General features: G+C 39.3%; 1 protein-coding gene across 13 annotated transcripts in view; it reads right to left on the reverse strand.

Moving 5' to 3' along the window:
* Positions 1-13682, reverse strand: part of MGAT4C (MGAT4 family member C) — a 631037-nt gene that overhangs the window by 551428 nt on the left and 65927 nt on the right. For 2 of the 13 annotated variants that reach the window (XM_065560010.1, XM_065560019.1), the window contains one exon: positions 13402-13528. The exons of the other annotated variants lie outside the window; for them this stretch is intronic. The gene's annotated coding sequence lies outside the window, so the exon portion shown is untranslated. The remainder of the gene's footprint in view (positions 1-13401; positions 13529-13682) is intronic. 13 annotated transcript variants of the gene reach the window in all.

A 13682-nucleotide genomic window follows, 5' to 3' on the forward strand; every position in this document is an offset into this window, starting at 1 on the left:
ACAAAGGCATAAATGTGACACTCTGTACCCCAAAGCAACCCCCATATGTTCCATGGTGATATGATATTATGTTTTTGTATAAAGTATGCCTTGTGAGGTATCATTCTAAAAGTCTTGATCTGTTGGATATTAATATCCTGTTGGATTGTATGTGTTATCATTGTATGGGAACTTATGAAGTTTTGCTATGTGTGTGTTACTGAAACATTTTGTGAAGTTGAAAACACTCACAACCAGCCTTTCAGTTATAAAAATGGAGAAGCCAGACATTGTTGATGACCCATTAAGGGGAATCCACACTACCAAGGACTATCACTATCTGTATACATGAAGATTTCTCAGAGGCAGCACATATTCTATGATTCTATTCTATGATTCATTGTCTATCAGGGTTGGAAGGGACCTCAGGAGGTCATCTAGTCCAACCCCCTGCTCAAAGCAGGACCAATCCCCAGACAGATTTTTGCCCCAGATCCCTAAATGGCCCCCTCAAGGATTGAACTCTCAACCCTGGGTTTAGCAGGCCAATGCTCAAACCCCTGAGCTATCCCTCTCCCCACCCCCGCAATGGACTCTGCTTGACTCGCATCATAGCAAAAGATCTTTCCAGCAAGCTGGAAGAACCTATAAAACGGGGAAGTGACAGCATTTGGCATCTCCCCCACCCCCACCCCAACACCTGCAAACATGTCTGGAAAACAAAGACTGAACTGGGGTGGGGGTCCAGGCTGGAAAGGAGAATCCCAGCTTTTGTATTTAGGAACTCTACTATCAGGGCCCCTGCTTGATTCAAATCCTGTCCAGTTTATAGAACTCAGATTGTGATTTTACTTTTATTTCTTAGGTAACCAACTTTGATTTGTACGCTTATTATTTATAATCACTTAAAATCTATCTTTCTGTAGTTAGTAAATCTATTTTATATTTTACCTTAAACAGTGTGTTTTGGTTGAAGTGCTTGGGAAATATGCTCAAGTTCCAAGGGCTGGTGCACATCCACTTTCCTTTGTAGAAGTGGCAGACTGGGTAATAAACTTACACTGGTCAGGCTTCTGACCAGAACAACATGGTATAGTGGTAGGGTATAAGGCTGGGGAGCTGGAGAGAATTGGCTGGAGCCTCTCTATTGTTGGTTCATGAGTGGCTGGCAAAAGCATTCATGCAGCTTAGCTGGGTGTGTTCCTGCCTGTGGATGGCTGTGAAAGTGCAATACCTGGAGTAGTTTGCAGCTTCTCACAGCATATCAGTGTGAGAGGGAGCCCAGGTTGGTAAGCTATAGGGCTCAGCGGTACCCCAGTTCCAGGTTGCACCCCAAGGAACCTGTCACAATAAGCTTGCATGACACATTACAAAGGTGCAAGCTGCCATATGTCCATAACTTGAACACTATTTTCAAAGTTTGCAGAATTATTTGAATTTTTGCAATGAGGTTTGCTAGAATCTCGAACCTCTCTATGGCGAGCTAAGTTCTGGTTATTACTGTGTCTAAGGAGGCCCCTATGAATTCTATCCTTTGTACACGAGTCAAAGTGAACTTTTCAATGTTGAGCTGGATATCTAGCTTGAGGAACGGGGGAAAGCTACCTTTATGGTAGAAATAATCTTGTTGTAACCCCTTGAGCAGCCAATAATCAAGGTATGGAAAAAAAACTATTATCACCCTTCAACAAAGATAGGTGGTGACCACTGCCAAAACCTTTGGGAATACTCTCTGAGCAGATGAGAGGTTGAACGGAAGTACCTGATATTTGAAGTGGTCTTGGCTAACCAGAAACCAAAGGAGAATCTGGTCAGATGGGTTAATCACAACATGAAAACACATGCCCTGAAGGTCAAGGGCCAAAAATCAATCCCCTGGTTCCAATGATTGAATTATAGGGGCAAGAGTCAACATTCTGAATTTTGGGGCTTTCACAAAATTGTTTAGGAGTCTCAGATCTTGATTAGGTCTCCACCTTCTGTTCTTCTTTGGGACCAAAAAATACTTTGAGAAAAATCCCTTCTCCCTTTGCTGAGCAGGAACTGATTCTAAAGCTCCTAAGGGAGGTGATTTCCTGTCTCAAGAAGTGTTCATGAGAGGGGTCCCTGAAGAGGGATGGGGAAGGATGTGAGGTAGAGGAAGGTAGGTAAAATACATGCAGTAAACTGATCTCAACTTTCAATGCCCATTTGTCATATGTAATCAGTTCCCCAGCAGGTAGAAAGTGGAAGGGAGAGTCCCCAAAGAGAAGAAGGCAGGTAAATAAGTGCAGCTGAAGATATGAGAAGTGGCATTGTTCTAAGCTCTTGACCAGTCCATTAAAATTGACATTTTGATTAGGATGGTTGAACCAGCTCTAGTGGGTGATCTTTCTTTGAAACCTTGGTTTCTTCCTAAGCAGCTCAGTAGGAATTCAGAAATCAAATAACTGGATGGGATGGAATCTCTGGGCCATCTGGGATCTACAAAAATTCAATTTACTTGCAAGTGTATAGATTCCAAGAGATCACAAGGTGGCCCTGGAGTTTTTCAAGGTGTACAGCAATTTGTTAGTGGTCTCAGCAAAAAGTTAAAGCCATCAAATGGGAGGTCATCAACAATATTTGGGAATCCAAAGAGCTGGAGGCAAGATGCCCAACACGTGACACTGCTATGGAGATGGAGCAAGCTACAGTGTCCACAGCATCTAGGGAGTCTTGTAATGGTATTCTAGCCATTAACTGACCTGTGTCTATGATGGCCTACAATTGTTTACAATGTTCTGCTGGAAGGTGTTCAATATGTGCTGTGTCCATTGTTCTTCAATACAGACTGCAGGACATTATTTATAGACAGAGTAATCACCAAAACCAGTGTTTGATATTACATGTTGTAAAGAAAAAACTGAGGTCTGAAAAAGGTTTGATGAGTCGTTACCTGCAGGGGGGAAGTCTGGCTGTCAAATATGGTAGATATTCTGCAAGACTGCAGCATGTACTGATAAACAAAAAAATTCCAACACCCACAGAGCTCTCGACCAGATACTATCTATAATGGGAATAAGAAAAAAAAATATCACCTTGCATATACCTGAAAACCAGGTGTCAAAGAGAAATAAGAGTCCCTCCCCCTTTTTATCCAAGACACAGATCTTTGCCTCACAGATTGTCCAGGCATCATCTCTGAACACCAAGGGTGCACTTTTGATCCTTCTTTACAGCAATAAGTCATTGAAACATTAGAAAAAGCTACTTGCCTGCAGTGACAAACTTCAGGATTTGATGACCACTCTAAAAGGGAAAATTGAGGCCATGACATGCAGAATAAATAACTAGCTAGCATGGTTGGGAAAAAAAAACTTAACAGAACTCAGCAGGCTGACTAAACGTTAAAAAAGTATGCCGTTATATTTAAAGACAGATCAAACAATACTCCATGCATTTTAGCTGTAAAATCCCAATATATTTCTGAACAATATGAGCAAAACCTTTTGAAAATTAAAACTGAATGAGAAAATGAGGTCTTGGGAATCTTCAGTTAATGATTCTTAGATCAAATCTGCAGGTATTCTAACCACAAGACAGTTTGCTCATGTGGAATTTTAAGTATCCATATATCGGTCCATAAGAAATACAGAGCGAACCAGCAACATGACACATTTTATGTTCTTAAGTGATATAGACAATATCTTTATAATCATGGAAGTATAAACTCCCAACCTCTAATGAAGCCATCTTCTCCTGCCTCCTACCTGATAAGGAGGAATTATGATTATGAAAAGCAGAACAAAAAACCTTGGAATTATGAGGTACTTGAATTTGTTATAGCAAAGAACTGGATCAGATAATACAAAACTTTAAGGCTACGTTTAAAGAAAGCAAATTTTGGAAAAAATTTAGAGAAGTCTAGGCCTAAATTCAATATGATAATTAAACAAGAGACTGACTAAGTATATGAGTAGACCCAGTGGCTTCAAGAGGACTACTTCCTGCGGAATGGAAAAAGACAGGGGAGAAAAAAAAAAAATCAGTCAAATACAATTTTGCTAAAAAACTGCAAGAAATAAGAATCTGTCTATGTGGCTTTATGAAGGGCTGCTCAAGGATTTCAGGATAAATGAAAACATTTATTGAAAACGAAGGAGGAAGGTAAGCAAACAAACACATGGACTCATTTAAGGCTCCCGACAAGCTAAAATGCAGGAAAACAAGAAAAATGAGTTAACATGGCAACAAAAGGTCAAGGGAAACAAGAAAGTCTTTTATAAATATGCCACAGGAAAACTATTGTGATAGAGAAGATTTATTCAAGAGTAACAGGTACTCAACATCTTTTAAAAATCTGTGTTCAACAAGCAAAAGATAAGTCTGAACAATTAGTATGGAAAAGCAACGAATTTAAAAGAACTGTTGACAAAGAGAAGATAAGGGAATATTTGAATTATCCTACCATATTCACATCAGGTGGTCAAGACTACATGCATCATTCAGTTTTAAAGAAATTGGCTAATGACTTTATAAAAGAATATTTTGTTTTTAAATATGGACAATTAAGGAATGAACTGAAAACGTGAGGAAAGCAAATGTGGCATCTAAAAATCTAGGCCAGCTGAGGTTCTTAGCTGCTCTAACCACACTTGTCCCTTCTTAAAAACCTGCATTGGTTCACCCTTCATCTGAATACAAATTTCTCCCTTCACCCTCATTTTCTTCCCTATCCCTTCCTGCACCCCGTGTTCTGCCCAATCTTCTCTCTCAATGTGCCTCCCTTATGCACTGATTGCTTTGTGTCTTCTTTTATGCCTCTAAACAGACCTGGAACTGCCTCCCAAACAGTCCGAGTGGCATTTCCTCTCCTCCACAACACGTCTGAAAATCTGCCTGTTCTGTGATGCATTCCAGTTATAAAGACCTTGTGCCACTTTATATTTATTTTATTATATTAATAATTGTACCATACAGTTTCCAACTTATTCTTTGTGGGGGCAAAATACCAAAGAAACCCACCACAACAGCAACGAACATCAAAAAGGGGAACTACACAAAAATGAAGAGGCTATTAAACAAATTAAAAGGAATAGACATAAAAGTGTAATGCCTGCAAGCTGAATGGAAACTTTTTGCAAACACCATAATAGATCTGCAAACTAAATGTATACTCGATACAAACAAAAAAAGTAAGAGGACCCCAGAAAAAAATATGCCACCATGGCTAAGCAATAGAGTAAAGGAGATGGCTAGAGACAAAGAGAAAGCTTTTAAAAATTGGAAGTGAAATCCTGCTGAGGAAAATACAAACAAGCATACAAGTATAATTAGGCAGGACAGAAAAAGAATTTGAAGAGCAACTAGCAAAAGACAGAAGAACTAGCAGCAATTTATTTAAAAATAAATCAGAAGCAGGAACGCTGCCAAAGAATCAGTGGGGCCACTAGACAATCGAAGTGCTGAAGGAGCACTCAAAGAAGACAAGGCTGTTGCAGAGAAGCTAAATGAATTCTTTGCATCGGTCTCCATTGCAGAGGATGTGAAGAAGATTCCCACACCTGAGCCATTCCTTGTAGGTGAGAAATCCGAGGAACTGTCCCAGAGTGAGGTGTTAATAAAGGAGGATTTGGAACTAATTGATAAATTAAAACTTAATAAGTCACCAATAAGTCAGATGGCATTCACCCAAGAGTGCTAAAGGAACTCACAGATATGAAATTGCAGAACTACTAACTGTGGTACGTAACCTCAGCTTCCATACCAGATGACTGGTGGATACCTAAGGTGACGCCAATTTTGAAAAAAAGGCTCCAAAGGCAACCATGGCAATTATAGGCTGGTAAGCCTAACTTTTAGTACCAGACAAACTGTTTGAAACTACAGTAAATGACAGAATCATCACACACATAAATGAACACCATTTGTTGAGGCAAGAGTCAACATGGCATCTGTAAACAAAACCATGCCTTGACAATCTATTAGAAATCTTTGCAGAGGTCAACACAGATGTGGACAAAGGTGATCCAGTTCATATAGTGTACTTGGACTTTCAGAAAGCTTTTGACAAGGTCCCACACCAAAGGCTCTTCATCAAAATAAGAAGTCATGGGATAAGAGAGAAGGTCCTCTGAAGGAGCAGTAAATGGTTAAAAGACAGGAAGAAACAAAGGGTAGGAATAAATGGTCAATTTTCACAGTGAAGAGAGGTAAACAGTGGGGTCTCTTAGGGATTTGTACTGAGACCAGTGCCACTCCACGTGATCTGGGAAAAGGGGTAAACAGTGACATCACAAAGTTTGCAGATGGCACAAAATTGCTCAAGACAGTTAAGTCCTAAGCCAGTTGCAAAGGTTACAAAGATCTCACAAAACTGTTTGACTGGGCAACAAAATGGCAGATGAAATTCAATGTTGATAAATGTAAAGTAATACACATTGAAAAACATAAACCTAACTACACATAAAAATGATTATTAAATTATCTAAATTAGCTGTTAGCATTCAAGAGACCTTGGAGTTATTGTGGATAGTTCTCTGAAAACATCAGCTCAATGTGCAGCAGCAGTCAAAATGCTAACAATGTTAGGAGCCATTAGGAAAGGCATAGATAATAAGATAGAAAACATCATAATGCCACTAAATAAATCCATTTTATGCCCACACCTTAAATATTGCTTGCAGTTCTGGTCAACCCATCTCAAAAAAGATATATTAGAACTGGATAAAGTACAGAGAAGGGCAACACAAATGAGTAGAGGTATGGAACAGCTTCCATATGAGGAGAGATTAAAGACTGGGACTGTACATGTTAGAAAAGAGATGCCTGAGGGGAGATGTGATAAAGGTCTAAAATCATGAATGGTGTAGAGAAGTGAATAAGGAAATGTTATTTACCCCTTCACATAACACATGGACCATGGGTAACCCAATGAAATTAAGAGGCAGCAGGTTTAAAAGAAACACAGGGATGTACTTCTTCACACAAAACACTATCAACCTGCAGAACTCATTGCCAGGGATTCTGTGAAGGCCAAAAGTATAACTGGGTTCAAAAAAGAACAACATAATCTCATTGAGGATCGGTCCATCAATAGCTATTAGTCAAGATGGTCAGGGATGCAACCTCATGCTCCTGGTGTCTCTACACCCTAGAAGCTGTGACTGGGTGATAAGGGATGAATCAGTCAATAAATTGCCCTGTTCTGTTTATTCCTTCTGAAGCATTTGGTACTGGCCGCTATCAGAAGACAGGATATTGGGCTAGATGGACCACTGGTCTGAGCCAGTACGGCCATACTTATGTTCTTATGCCTTTAGATCACTAACTGGATTGCTAACTGCCAAGTATATTTACATCACAAACATTATATTTACCTTATGACTTGGACAATAATGAAAAGGTAAGGACTAGAGGAATCTGAAACTTTAGAATCACAGGCACCTTATATGAGGTAGCTCCCCATCATATCTATTTTGAAACTTGCAGACAGAGCATGGCACAAGATGCTGGTAGTGAAGAATAGAGTCTACTTTGTTAATATTGATTCACCACCAAGAAATTAACTAGTCTGTTTAGACACTGTATGCTTAAGTAACTTTTAATGTGCCAAAAAGCTGCAGCCTTTTAGCCTCTATGAAGAAATGTACTTTTCACCTTCTGAAAGAACAAAGAAGCTGCCAGAGGATTACCCATTAAATTTAAAAACAAATCAACAATCTACTAAAGGAATTACACACAGGCATTTAATAGGACAATTTGTGCAAAACTAAATCAGTAACATGCAATATAAGTAAAACAGTATTGACAGAAAGTATTTTATTCAAGATTGCATTGCTGATAACCAGCCACATTGTTTCCTCCTTGGATGGCTCTTCAGGACATTTTATAGATTGCTTTTCTGTTCATATCAGTAAATTACTGTAAGTGATCAAGACCCAATATAAATTTATTCATTCATTTTAGTAACATACCCTTGCAACAAAACAATAACGGAAAGCAGCTGCAGTGGTAAAACAATGGTACAGGAGCGTAGTGGATCAGCTGGTTCAGCAACAGGGAAAAACAATATTTCATCCTATGTCTACACTACCCTGAGCGCAGTAAGTTACACCAGTATAAGTGCTCGTGTGCTTAGCACTATGTCGGCAGGAGAGTTTCTCCTGCTTACATAGCGTATGCTACTTGAGGAGGTGTTTTTTTATGGAGAGAGTTCTCTCCCATTGGCATAGAGCGTCTCCACCAGACGTGGCGCAGCTCTACTGGTACAGCTGTGCCGCTGCAGTACTGTACATATAGACATGGCCTCAGTCAGCAAGTTATCCACTTCAAGAGTTTATTCATGAGGTTTTGGAATTCACAAATTACAACACCGAATGAAAAAAGCTCTTGTATATTAGAAACCCTGCCTCCAAGCTAAAATGCCTGCTGGCTTTGTCCTTTAACAACTAGGTGGCGAGTTCTACCTTCTCAAAAGGCCAGCTATCTAAGGCAATTTCTATACAGACTTGTTGGTGCACCCTTTTAAGAGCACTATTAGTATTTCAAGTCTCCAGTCATGTCTAGTGACTCTGCCCTGTACACCCATGTAAACTCTAAACTGGGATTAAATTCCTTGCTTGAATCCCTGGCTGCTGTTTCAATGCCATCTACCTCATTCTCCACACAACTGTCCTTTTCTGGATATGTGAGTAAAATCATTACTATTGTACTATGTAAAGTTTATGGAAAAGTAGGTATGGGAAAAAATAAGTTCACAAGGCACAGCAGAGCAGTTTAGTATGGACATTATACTCCAAATTACTGGTAGGAGGTGACCATCAGCTGAAGACGGGGAAAGCCTGCTGTACCCAGGACAGTTATTAGGGAGAAAGAAGTGTCTGTTCTTTTTTTAAACTAAAAGCGTGTGCAATTAAATATGATTAGTTTCTGGCTCACCTGCCCTCTCTGTGGAAACAAACTGGATGGTTAATGACGACAGCTGCTAAGGAAGAGACACAGAAGCTGTTGGATTTGTAGACAAATCTGGTACTTTAGCTGGAGCTCATTCTGAGAAACCAGATGCCTTGACTAAGAAGATTGCCTGCATGGCAAATGAGCCAATTTGGATAATATACAACTATTTTTACACTGTTTTCTGCTATATCCTGCAACAGTAGGACTTGTTCAATGTTAATGTGTTTCCATTGCTCTGACTGTCAATTTTAAAAATTTGCCCTGTCTCTCCTGCATCTAACCTCTCCATAGATGATCTCATCAAAAGCAGATTAGGCTAGTTGGTACCTGCTGTCAAATATAATTGATCATCTCATGTGATAATATTAAGTGGTGGTTGTCTGATGAAGGTTTTAAATTTTTCATCAAAAACACCCTGAACATGTGCCAGTATTCACTATCATAGATAGCTTTGTTGTTTTAATGTTCTTAAAGGGTTGAAAGAATTTTTTGTTTTTTGTTAAGTGTATGAGACCAGGATGGTCTAAATGAAGGTTTGTTATTCAGAAACAAGATAAAAAAAAAGTTATGAGAAAGACAAGTAAGTAACGGCACACCTTTCAGTATTTACAGATAGATTAAATCCTCCATTTCCATGGCATTAGAGACAGTCAAGTGGGACAAGAAGGACATGAGATTGTAATAAAATATCATAGCATTACATAAAAACTAGAGACACACTGAACTGCTTTAAAATTTGTGACGTTACCTCTGAATACCGAGGCTACCCCCTTCACCAATATACAGATCATATAGTTTTATTTTTAACAAACTATGTTCTAAGCACCTCACAAATAGGTGAAGACGTGCTCTGTGCCAGGAAAAGCATACAATCTAAATCTGACACGAGAACTCTCCTGGATCCTAACAGATGAAGAGGAAGGGAAAGAGGAAGAACAAGGGTGACAATTAAAAAAACCTGTAATTAATCATTTCTGTACGGTATGTAACATCTTGATTATTACATTACTTCCCTATCCTCACTCACGATTTTTTTCCTTCCCTGCTTACTTCTCAAAGGCAAAACTATAGAAGTTATGTTTTCAGGAGGATTTGAATAAAGCAAACTAATGTTTTATTTCTTTTTTCATGAAATATTGCTCAAATATATGAAGCCTAATCATCACTTATATTGTCTATGTGCTGTATCTCTCTGTCAGGGTTCCTTCCTCACTCTGAACTCTGGGGTAGAGATGTGGGGACCCGCATGAAAGACCCCCTAAGCTTATTTTTACCAGCTTAGGTTAAAACTTTCCCAAGACACAAGTTCCATCTTGTTCTTGAACAGTATGCTGCCACCACCAAGTGATTTAGACAAAGAATCAGTGAAAGGACCACTTGGAGTCCTATTCCCCCAAAATATTCCCCCAAGCCCTGCACCCCTTTCCTGGGGAAGGCTTGAGAATAATATCCTCACCAGTTAGTACAGGTGAACATAGACCCAAACCCTTGGATCTTAAGAACAATGAAAAATCAATTGGGTTCTTAAAAGAAGAATTTTAATTAAAGAAAAGGTAAAAGAATCACCTCTGTAAAATCAGGATGGTAAGTACTTTACAGAATACCAAAAGATTCAAAAACACAGAGGATTTCCCCTCTAGGAAAAACTTTAAAGTTACAAAAACAGGGATAAACCTCCATCTTAGCACAGGGAAAATTCACAAGCTAAAACAAAAGATAATTTAATGCATTTCTTTGCTATTACTTACTATTTCTACAATACTAGATGCTTAGTCCAGATATGCTTAAGGAGATGCATTTTTCCTGCCCTGGTTCCTTACTGACTGGAAGAGAAAAAAACAGACACAAACAAAAACCTTCCCCAACAGATTTGAAAGTATCTTCTCCCCTTATTGGTCCTTTTGGTTAAGTGCCAACCAGGTTATCTGAGCTTCTTAACCCTTTACAGGTAAAAGAGGAATTAACCCTTTACAGGGTAAAGAGGGATTTTATGCTACCCTTAGCTATATGTTTATTACAATCTCATATACAATTCATAGATTTTAAGGGCAGAAGGGACCATTACATCATGTAGTCTGACCTTCTGCATAACCCAGTAACCAAGACACAGAAATAGACATCTTCTACCACCTTCTCCCAAAACCTGATGGATGGTTTATTGTTGGTATATGCTGGGCAGTCAGGAGGACAGGGACCGGAACTCCACCTCAGCCAACTGAACTCCCCCGTTTCTCTGGCTTGGCCTCCACACTCAGCTGGTGGTCAAGAAGGAGCATCCAGACTGAGTTAGCTTCAACAGGAAACCCAGCTTCAGTTTCCTGCCTGCCCAGCAAATAACAGAGCAGCCTCTGGAGGCAGGAAACTGTACTGCATCTGTCTCTGGAGCCATAGCAGCTGAATGACATCCAGCATACAGAAGGGGGAAGCCCAGTTGATATTTGTTTCCGAAAGCACCCTCACACTCTCTTCTCCCTCAATCTCAGCCTCCTTTCTCATCAGCCAAAAGCTCTAGGGTAAGGCGGGGAAATATGGTCTCATCAAGTCTAAAAGTTGAGGGGAAGGGAAGGTCATTTCCCCCACCATGAAAAAATAAGCCTCTATCAGACGCAAGATACTAGACTGACTACATGCACCCCTGGTCCAATTCAATATCACATTTCCCTTCCTCCAGTCTTTAAATTCTCTAGCAAATAGGCAAGTTCCCTGCAAAACAGAAATGTGGAGGCAGAGAAAGTGAGTTTTTAAATGCAAAAAACAGATTTTAACTATTATTTTGTATGAGTGGATGATGTCAGAAGAGTCACCCCCCCCCAAGTGGAAATGGTAACAAGCATAAATTTCCCCATGTTACCAAAAGTGTAAAAAAATGTTGGTAGAGCTCTAGCCACCATTAGTGAACAGATAGATGGGTGCATTAGAAATACACTTCTATTTGAGAAGTGATCTCTAGGCTAGAACAAGTTCTAAGAAAGCAGGGTTCCCTGTTTTTCCATCAGCTTCTCCCCTAAAAATCACTTTTAGCTGTAGGACTTTCATACATTTTTAATAAGACAAACATTTTACTAGTCACAAATCCTTTTTGTTTGGCTCAAGTGAAAGGTGTAAATCAATATTACATAAAAGTAGAGATGGTCAGAAGAGAATTCCATTTCGGCCCAACTTTTTAGAGGTTTTAAAGTTTGGTTTTGTTTCAGATTGGATCAAAAATAAAACCTTTCACATGTTTTTTGTGAAAACTGAACTATGTTGAAATGTCCAGTTTTGGATAGAAACCTGAGCTATTCTCTTCAACAAGACAAGACAAGAGTGGCTGGCCTAGGATGTGGGAGGATCCCAGTTCAAGTCCCTGCTCTGCCTTATTCAGAGCAGCATTTTCATCCCAGAGTCTGAATCCACGGGACTTGAACCTGGATCCCTTACATCTCAGGTGAGAGGTCTAACCAACAGGCTTACACAGAGTGAGAGAAAAATCTCCCTTTCCTTCTGCTTTGAAAAAACAGCCTATTTCAACTAAATGAAATTTCATCAAAAATGATCTGATCAGCTATATGTCAGAGTGAAAGGAAGAAAAAAGTTTTGTCCTATGTACTGTGCATGTTGAGAACCTGGGAAAGGAGACAAGATGAGTTATGAAATCTGAAGCAAAATAATAATTTTAAAGTTTTAGCAATAATCAGTTTTGTCTCTTATCATTTTGATTTTTTCTAATCTTATTAGCACGAGCAGGGTTTGTTTAAGGATAAAATTCTGAATGTATAGGAGCCATGAGAAGCTAAGTGCAAGGAAATATTACAAAATGGAAAGTGTCAAGGGAAAAATAGGGATGAGAAGTTAAAGATGAAGACAAATTACTCCATAGTTTGTTCTGAAGTTCTTTCTTAAGGATTTCTACTGAGACACTGATGTCGAAAGAGCACTAGTTGCACTATGCACTTGCAGTCTGATACCCCCAAACAAGTCTCTCTTTTCTAGAGGAGAGAACTGTTGAGATAAGGCCAGGATGGGGATTCCCCAGATTTTTCTGTTCCAGGATGTCTCTCTGTCTTTCAATCTGATACACATACTATTGTTGTGAATGCTGCTATTACCATTCCTCTTGCTTTTCTCTGTTCCCTACTGGACTATCATGAAAACTAGAATAAAATCCATTTCTAATGATGGGTGGTTAACTCTTTGCTTTTCAGGATGGCCTTTTATTCCACTTCTGCAGTTCTGGAATCATTTTCTGTGATAACGATGAGAGTAAGAGGGTCAAGAAACCTGACCACCTCTCCTTGAGACGGATTCAGGGTAAAAGTAACAAAAAAGGACATCTCTGAACACAATAAAATCAAGTTAGTGGCTTGCCAGGTCACTTTCCTATGTGTCATTGGTTAGAGAGACACTTCTGAAATCAAATACTCAGTGTCTTTGATATTATCTGGTGTAAAAATCAGCGTCAGTGACGATTATAACAGCGGCCCTTGCGCCGACTGTTTTGAACTAGTCTCCTCTGTCTCTTACCTTCTAAATTGGTATATACTTCACCCTGGCAGGTTCTCTTTTCCACCTCATTTTCTTTCTCTTGTTGATATGGACTGCAGAGACAACCTGCTACTTTTCTTGAGGTTTGTATTCACTAATCTCTCGTCTGGAAATACCAACACAGAAGAAGAATTTAGATCAATACATAGTGATAATTTAGTATTGGAGCAATGACATGAAATTAAGCCAAGTAAAATTTAGGCTGGTCATCAGGGGAAAGTTGTTAGTGTCAAGGTTCATTGGACTATTTAATAGCTTCT

This window comes from Chrysemys picta, chromosome 1 (assembly GCF_011386835.1).
Source record: "Chrysemys picta bellii isolate R12L10 chromosome 1, ASM1138683v2, whole genome shotgun sequence".
In the NCBI taxonomy this organism is placed as follows: domain Eukaryota; kingdom Metazoa; phylum Chordata; order Testudines; family Emydidae; genus Chrysemys; species Chrysemys picta.